Source organism: Lepeophtheirus salmonis, chromosome 7 (assembly GCF_016086655.4).
Source record: "Lepeophtheirus salmonis chromosome 7, UVic_Lsal_1.4, whole genome shotgun sequence".
NCBI lineage: Eukaryota > Metazoa > Arthropoda > Copepoda > Siphonostomatoida > Caligidae > Lepeophtheirus > Lepeophtheirus salmonis.
In genome coordinates, this window is record NC_052137.2 from 4,005,287 (window position 1) to 4,014,097 (window position 8,811).

An 8,811-nucleotide genomic window follows, 5' to 3' on the forward strand; every position below is an offset into this window, starting at 1 on the left:
AAACAGTTAAAAACTTATGCAACATTACAATATGTCATAAAAATTGTATTGACAATTTCAAAATCAGAGCTTGATCCATTTTTTTTAGCTTATTGGTTCGATTTCCCGAAAAAAGGTATAGCCTATTTTATATTTACACATCCTATATATATAAAAGTAATTATGCTCGGCGTTGCCCAGGACATTAATAATTTAAAATTAATTAAGAATTATTTTGCTTTATAAAACATTAAGACCATCAAATTTTAGGAGTTATTTTAACTGTATGTTGGTGTTGGTATGTATTTGTGCACCGTTTTTTAACAAATGAGATTGTGAAACTTTGTACAGCGTTTGCCGAGACATTAATTTTTGTACATTCTGAGCTCTTCCCCTTTTTTTTTAGAGAGATTTTAATGTTTCGAGAAGACAAAATATTCTTCTGAAACTATCGATCGCTCATCTTGCATATTATTGTCAAAAATCCTTTGTCTTATTCCATTTTCTTATCATTCTATGCTAAATCTTATAATTTACTTTAATACAAAGTTGTGCAAAGATACATACAAACATGAAGGAAGAATCATTTTTAAAACTTTACTATCTTTATTTTTGGATTTATAAGAAATAGTTATTTGTTTCTCAAAAAGTTTTTTTTTAAAAGATGCTATTTTAAGGTTACTATGGACTTGGAAGGGGAAAAAATTGTTAACAGAACCATCTCTTGAGCCTTAAAAACATACAAGAATAATTTCAAGAAAATCCATCCATTGGTTTGGCCGTAATTCATTGACTCACATACACATATTGACCGAATGCATATAATATGTATATAGATAGTTTCTTTGTAGGAATATTACATTGAATCTTAATATTACTTAATACAGTATAATATCTTTTATGTATATATAAGAATACAAAAAGTATGAGTTTTCAAAGAAACATAAATTTAATATTTCATGCATAGTCATTGTATGAAAATGTTGTCTACTTCCTTTCAAATATAAAAATAACTCAATTTCGTTACTAAGTAAGCTCTTAAGTCCTTTTTTTAGGATAATACTTTAAAGAAAAAAGATTTGTACAGTAATATATTATAAATTATATGCAGTTAAAATAGAGATGTGCCGCTTTATTTACAGTTATCAAACCCATAACGAATAACCTCCGATTTCTCTAATACCTACATACGTCCACTTTCCCCCTTGACAATATATGATCATGTATAATGGCTGAACGGCTCACTCATTACCTAGGAAGAGGGCCCACCCATAAAAAAAATTATGGCTTAAACGACTTGGCTCTTCCATTCAGAATTGGATCCAAATCCATTCCAAAACATGATTGCAAGGTCCAATTACGAAAACATTAAACTCGGGAAAAATATAGCATTCGCTGTTTTTAATTAATTTTGCTTATTATCATGCATGTTGTGATTACTTTTTAATTAGACATTTATTTACTAATTTGTCAGATCCTAATTTTTAGATAATAAATAATAAGTGATTTTTTTCTTACCTCCTTTTTACATTTTCTCTTTAAGGTTGTTTTATTTCTTATAAGAAGTGTCCAAATTGTTATCTTAACGCCGAATCTAAGAACAGGTTCATTCTTTTCCTTGCACAGTTAATGTTGTTTGGGTGGGGGGGGGTGGGGGGGAATTTGATACTTGTGATACATTAGTATTTAAAATTGTACATTATTTGTCTTTTATAAAATTATAATCTTTGTATCTATGTTTTTAAGCACGAGTAATAGTCACCTTTAGGTAATTATTAATTAAATAGAAAATAACTACATACAATGTATGTAAATGTATATATGTAGTTCTGTGGTTTTTAGTGAACAATATACAAATTAGTTGACTATGTCCAAAAAAGGACATAGCAGTTATTTTAACAAAAATCCTGTTTGATAAAATTAATAAAAAAGAATTAATCAAAGGTACATTTCAAAGTTTAAAATAGTACTTTATTCATATTTTCTAGTTGTTTAAAAATAAGTATATTGATTGAATGAAATAATTTATGTTAATATTTTCCCAGTTTTCTTCATTCATTTATTTTGTTACAAATAATTATCGACCTAATATTTATCTTATTGCTTCAAAAATATTCAAAATATGTTTTTTTTTTTCTTTTTCTGTTCCGTCTCTTTTTAGTGTATCCTGTTGAATTGTGGTAATATAAAAAGGTATCCGGAGAAAAACACAAACAAAATAAAGGGGCTAAAAAATATTATAAATATAGTGATGTCTGAGTTCTCTTAATCATTAGTTTCAAGGCTTCAAGGTGGATGCTAAAGGTATGGCACCCGCTGCATATGTAATCCTGTGTCATGGCGTCCCAGTGCTAGCTGACAGTGGATTGAGGGGCTCGGTGATTAGATAATGGACACAACATGTATTCACCTCCACATGTACCCAAAAAGTGTTGTCAGGGGTGTTGGCAACAGGGCTGTTGGGGGTCAAAAGTGTAAAAAGTACTTCAAAAGAACAAAAAACACTCATTCAAATGAGTCTAGCAACAGAGGAGATGTTTTTCTTTAATTGCTGGTATCCAAAGTGGCCTCTCCACGCTTACAAGGTTCTTTCCACCCACTTTATGTTATAGTTTTCTGGAAAGTTTGCATTGAAATCATTAGATATCTTGCATGGATCCTCATGGGCATGATAATATTGACAAGAACTGTTTTCTTTAAATCCTTCGTGTCCAGTTTGGGATTTCTGACAAAGAGGTTAATCCTCTCCAACATTTGAGATTTGCTGACGGCGTAGACGGTGGTCCTGGAGACGTACAAGTGCTTTGAGTGCACACATTGAAAATTTTCAATCACATTCAAGTGTAATTTTTTTGACTTGTATGTCAGCTAGATAGCTCAATTTTGTTTTGTTTTGTAATTATTTGTTTATGCTTTTAATATATCAAAATATGAATAAATTTCAATTTCTTACCCTTTATTGAATTTGTATAGGCTCAAATTTCAATGTACCACCCTGTAATAATAATAGTTTGTCCTTAGAAATTGACAATTTTTCGTCAAAGTATACAAATGCAATGCAATTTTCAGAAAATATAATCTATATATATTATTTTTTTTTTTTATGATGGGCCAGCATACGTGTTTTTTTCAATATATATTTCAATCATAAAGAAAATAATATTAATTCTATATTTAATGCAGAGCCAATTTATGCCAATGCACAACGTAGAGCTGTCATAAAATAAATATTACATTATGTTTAAGAAATCAATTTTTATGGGACTCCATTTTTATGTTCACTACTTAATTGCATTCAACGTTAGTAAGAAAATACGAGTGAACTATTTATATTTATTAATGCTGCGTTTTTATGTTTACATAATATTTTCTCTTTTTTTAAGAGTGTACTTATTTTGGGGGAACATCTATTAAATACTTTTGATTCATCAAAACTTTTTCCATTATTAATAATTTATAAAAATATTTCAAATTTAAAAAAGTCTCTTTATTTATACCTCTAATTTCATATTTCTTATATATAATTTTTTTTTAATGCAATGTTTGTAAACGAAAAAGTAACACATAAAGGAAAAGTATGATAGATTTTGAATGAATTTTATATTGTCACACAATAGCCTAACTCTAACTTTTTCCACATGTATTTATAGAGTTTTGGAACATGATTTTCTTTTTTGATCCGAGAAAATAAAACAAATGTGTGACGTACCTCATTTTTCTTACACAAAACTTTAGTATTTTAATACCCAGTGATTTTGTTAGTCTGAAATTCGTTTCATTATGAGGTTTTAAAACGATTGTAATTTAATACAAAACGGTGCAAAAAGTAAACAGCAACATTTCTAATAGTATAACTATGGATAATGAATGCGAAAAAAATATAGGACCTAATTGTTCTGAAATAAAATATAAATAAAGCTAATATCACAATATATCGTATGAAAATACAGATATTTTACTACCGAGTGAAAACTTGAAACTTACACACTTGGAAAGAAAATAGCTTATAAATATACAAATAACCAAAATCTTCATTAATCTTTTCTAATATCTAACTAATTTTCAATTTATTCTTTCTCATTGGCTGCTATTGGCCTCACAGATGGCAACGAACCTCTTTTAGATTAGATTAGATATTTTGTCATTTTGGGAGTTCCTAACAAAGGATCTACACATAAGTAATTTACTTAATATTGCGAAGATATTTTCTTGTTACAAATTTCTACATAACATTTGTTTTATATCTTTCAACTACAATCAAAAACTTTCCATTTGCCATTAAACATATCGTTATGCATCGATAATTATAAAATCGATATGTTGAATAAAAATGTTAAACACAAAATATTTGATATAAAAATGTTTTGGTGGAAGGAAATAATACATTTGAAAATTGTAATAGTCTATGCTGGGATTCAACTTTAAAAATGGTTTTTTATGAATAAATTATATAAAGAAGCATTATATTAATTTCTTTTAACTAGCCGTCACTCAAACTATTATTAATTAACTTTCAAAATGTTACATATCATAACGTAAGTGGCTTTCTAAATAAAAACATTAAAATGTTTTTGCCTTCTGTTGTATTCCTCAGGGCTTTTATCTAATTAAATAATTAATGAGAAAAGAACAATGAATCACAGGAAGTTATATGGTGTGGATTTTACAATATTAAATATTTTACGACTACTAAATTAGCACATGGATCATTGAATGTAGCTTGCTACTAGTTATAACCAAAGGTATTGCTAGGACTTATGAGGCGTATATGTACAGACAAACATCACTTTAAGATTAAAGAAGATAAATCTCCAACGAAAATGAAGAGTTACTTTCCTTATTCATAAGGACACTCACATCTGTGAATTGGTCAGGTTGGCAAAAACAACAAAACTTTCAGACTAAACATTGCTTATGATTTATAAAACTCTAAGCTTAAGCAACACACTCATTGCAAAATTTTATTTAAAATCTCATGATGTTTTAAACACCAAAATTGATTAAAATCCTTTTTATTCTGTTGAATCTACATTTTATCTCGGATACTTTTTAGTATTCTCCAAAAACATTTACTTATTTATCTTCATAGTCTCTAGTTTAACTTCTTTGCATAGTAAAAAAATTTTAATAAAACTTTAGTGAACTTATTTAATTATTTTGCTCAAATTCGTTCTTTTGTTATACTTTTAATTTTTTAAATATTTGGTTTTTCTATGCAATCAGTGAGACGTATGAAAATAAAATTAATACATTATTTAATACATGCAATCTGATCAAAAACTGATGGATACTAATTTAATTCCTAAAATACGTAAAAAGAAATGAATACCTTTTATAAAATATTGAAATATATTTTTTATTTAAAATTAAAAATATATATGTTTAGTCGATATATTTTTAATCAATTTCTTATATCTACTCACTTTTTTAAGCATTTTAGTTGATATTTATGAATACAAAATGGAAAGATTAGTTTAAAGACTAATACAAAATTTAAATTATAAAATAATTTAAATCATATAAATGGTGCAATTATTTAATTAAATGGTTATATTTTTTACACAGTTCAGCAACAGTGTTATACAAAGGATTTAAACTAACTCAGGGTTAAAAATATTAGAAGTCTAAAAATATTTCTAAAAGTCGTTCAAAATTTAATTTAGTTATCTGAACGTATATCAACATATTTCCCCATTAATATTTTAACAATGGCATGACATTATCAATTCATAACACGATTTTTGTTGGAAAAATTATGTACGATATCGATTTAATTCTCTTTCAAAGTTAATCTATGAACGTACAAATATTAATGAAACAGTTTTAGATTTGTAGTCAGAATAAAACTTTTATTCAGGGACATCATTTTTGTTTATTTTCATAAATTAAAGCTAAAATACAGGGTTTTTATATCAAATTGCTGTTTTTTATAGATTTTTATTATGATAGTTTTTTTGCCGGTAGAAACGTTGTGTTATCAACAAACATTCATACAATTTTGGGCATCATAGGGACATCAATTCCAGATGTACAAATATTTGAATGAACAAATGTAACATGATTTTTGTCCACAAAATTTCAAATTAGGATGTCTAAATGTGACTGGCGTACCAATCTGCACTGTACATGAAAACTTCTGTTTCTGATAGTTCACTGCAGTGAGCACTGCTATAAGCCCCCCCCCCCCATCAGTTCAGAGTTTAATCCGATGGATTATTTTTTCTGAAGCTAAGTTGAATCAAAGACAAATAATGACAGCTCATACCACCAATGAATACCTGATTGTATCTATCAAGGAAACAATGACGAGCATACCAAGTAACTAACTGCCTTGTCAATACATGCTTCCTCTTCTAAGGCCAGATACAGGCTGTAATTGATGCAGGAAGCGGATACATCATATGATCTCTTTTTCAACATTCAAACTTACTTTTCAAGCCAAATATAGCCTCACTGTCAATTTGAATGGTGTTTTGAATTATTCTTATTTTATTTATTCATAGTCCAATAATTAAAGTTTAAAATCGAGTAAGTACAAAGCTCAAATTAAAAAATATGTTATTTTAAAGCAAATTTCAATAATAAAAATACATAAAACCATCATTGTTCCCTTAACTTAGATATTGAAGCAATACTGTGAATATTATTACTGTACATGAGCTTTATCAAAGCTCTGACTCCTTATAAATTAAGGATAAGATCTGGTAAAAACATCAACATCACAGAGTAGATACTTGGTTGATAATGTTAAGATAATTCTTGTATAAATTCACTTTTCAATTCCAGATTTCCATAGGTGGCCTATTTTTAAATAGTCCGTGGAAAGACTATATGGGAAGATAATTACAAGTGTTTGCTATTCTTTTGTTGAATGTTCTTGTGTTCCATAACTTCAAGCCTTTTTGTCTTTGAACACGCATATGACCAAGCAGATTATGAAGGAGAAAAAGTAATAATTTTATTTGGTGTTCCAGTGAGAAAAATTATAGCGAGAAGGGTTTGCTGTATTAATTGCCAACGCTTTCATCCCTTCAAAGCTAGTTATTTGTGTAACGATTTGTTGTCAATATAAATAGTTTAGTATTGGAATGAATATAGGACCGATTTTCTTCTCACTCCTGATTAATAAATTGTACAAAAATGATTTATGTGGGACTATTAACTTCATTCATACATTTTACCGCATCCCCAATTTGTTAAACATAAATGACGCAATTAAAAATTCATCTAAATTATTTGTTTAGACCAAAATCTAAAATAATTTTTTTTTTAAGGATCCTTCGATAAAGGATTTATAATTAGTTCGGCTACTAAAGAATCATGACGGTCTTATACTAGTTAACGGTTTCAAACCGAAACCAAACACTAAAAAATACTTTATGCAATCATATTGTCAATTTTTTGCAAAAAAATGAATCAACAAATTTAATTTATCAAACACTACCCTTTTTTGGTAGCTTGCAATTTAAATATTAAATAAAGCAATTTTTACCTTGTAAAAAAAGAATATAATTGAATTTTATTTCTTTTTATGTGACAATGTTCAAATTTATGTCATCTAACACAGCATCAATAATAAAGAAATTTAATTTTCTATTATCTCACACTTTTAAATCGCTTGTAATAACAAAAACATTTTATTTTTATGTTCAAAATTGTATTATTTGAAAGATATTAATGGGTTGTCTTTGTCTTTTATACTTCAGGTTAATATTTTGTAATATTTTTATCTTTAGACACAAATACAACGTGGAATAAATGTTAATTATACTACTGCAGAGAAAAGTTCACAAATTCATGGTTTTCATCATTAACATTATATAGTTTTTTCATTATAAGCTTTTTAATTATTTATACTTGCTATCAATATTAAATGTATATTATGCATTCTCCAGATAGTACACTTTTGCAAGCAAGATATCTTGAATTCAGAGCAAGATTGTGCTATCTGTTTTCAATGATGAATAAAGTTTAATTCACAAGGATTTATAATTATATTTTAAACTTGTAGAAAATACAGTTCAGTAAAAATGTATTAAATTGAGCTATACAAGTAAAAAAAAAAAATTATAAGCTAATAGTATGAATTGCACACAAGTGCAGCTTAAAGGCAATGTAAAATCGTCATGTGAACTGATTAAAAAAAAAAAAATGTTCATATTATTTAGTGTATATGGTAGAAAAATAAATTAATTTTTCTGTAAGGAAAATAACTTTTTCTCACTCACAATATTGAAATACAGCTTGATTCTATAAAAATCGATTAAAGGCAACATTTGGACGTAATTTTTGTAAACAAAATGCTAAAAAATAATTTTTGAAATATATCTTTTTTTAAATTTCTATCTAGGCTTCTCTTTTAGCTTAAGACGTGAGGACATTAGTTTCCTTTTTGGCCAACCATCTATCGTTCTGGATGTTTTGTCGACAAGCCATTGTTTCCCATCCGAATAAATAATAATTTGCTTGCCATGGGACTTCAAATCTTTCATTTATTTATTTTTCGAGGGCAGGCTGGGTGGCCTTCATTTTTTTTTTAATGATATTTCTCGTGACTTTATCATGAGGTCAGTATTTATTGGCCTGGAAACTGTTGCAGTGTATACTTGCCGCTTTTTGGCAAAACGTTAATCGGAGTCTGAGGAGATGTCTTCACAGACCGTTTCAGGCCCACAAGGAATCTCAGAGTGCGTTGCTTATAACTCCAGGACTTGTGGGATTTTTTCTTATATGCCCCTCCTCATTCCTGCAGTTGTAGACATCGTAAACTTTGCTCTTTGGATATATGATCAACTTTTTTTATACTCTAACCTGTGTCTTGCACAACCCAAT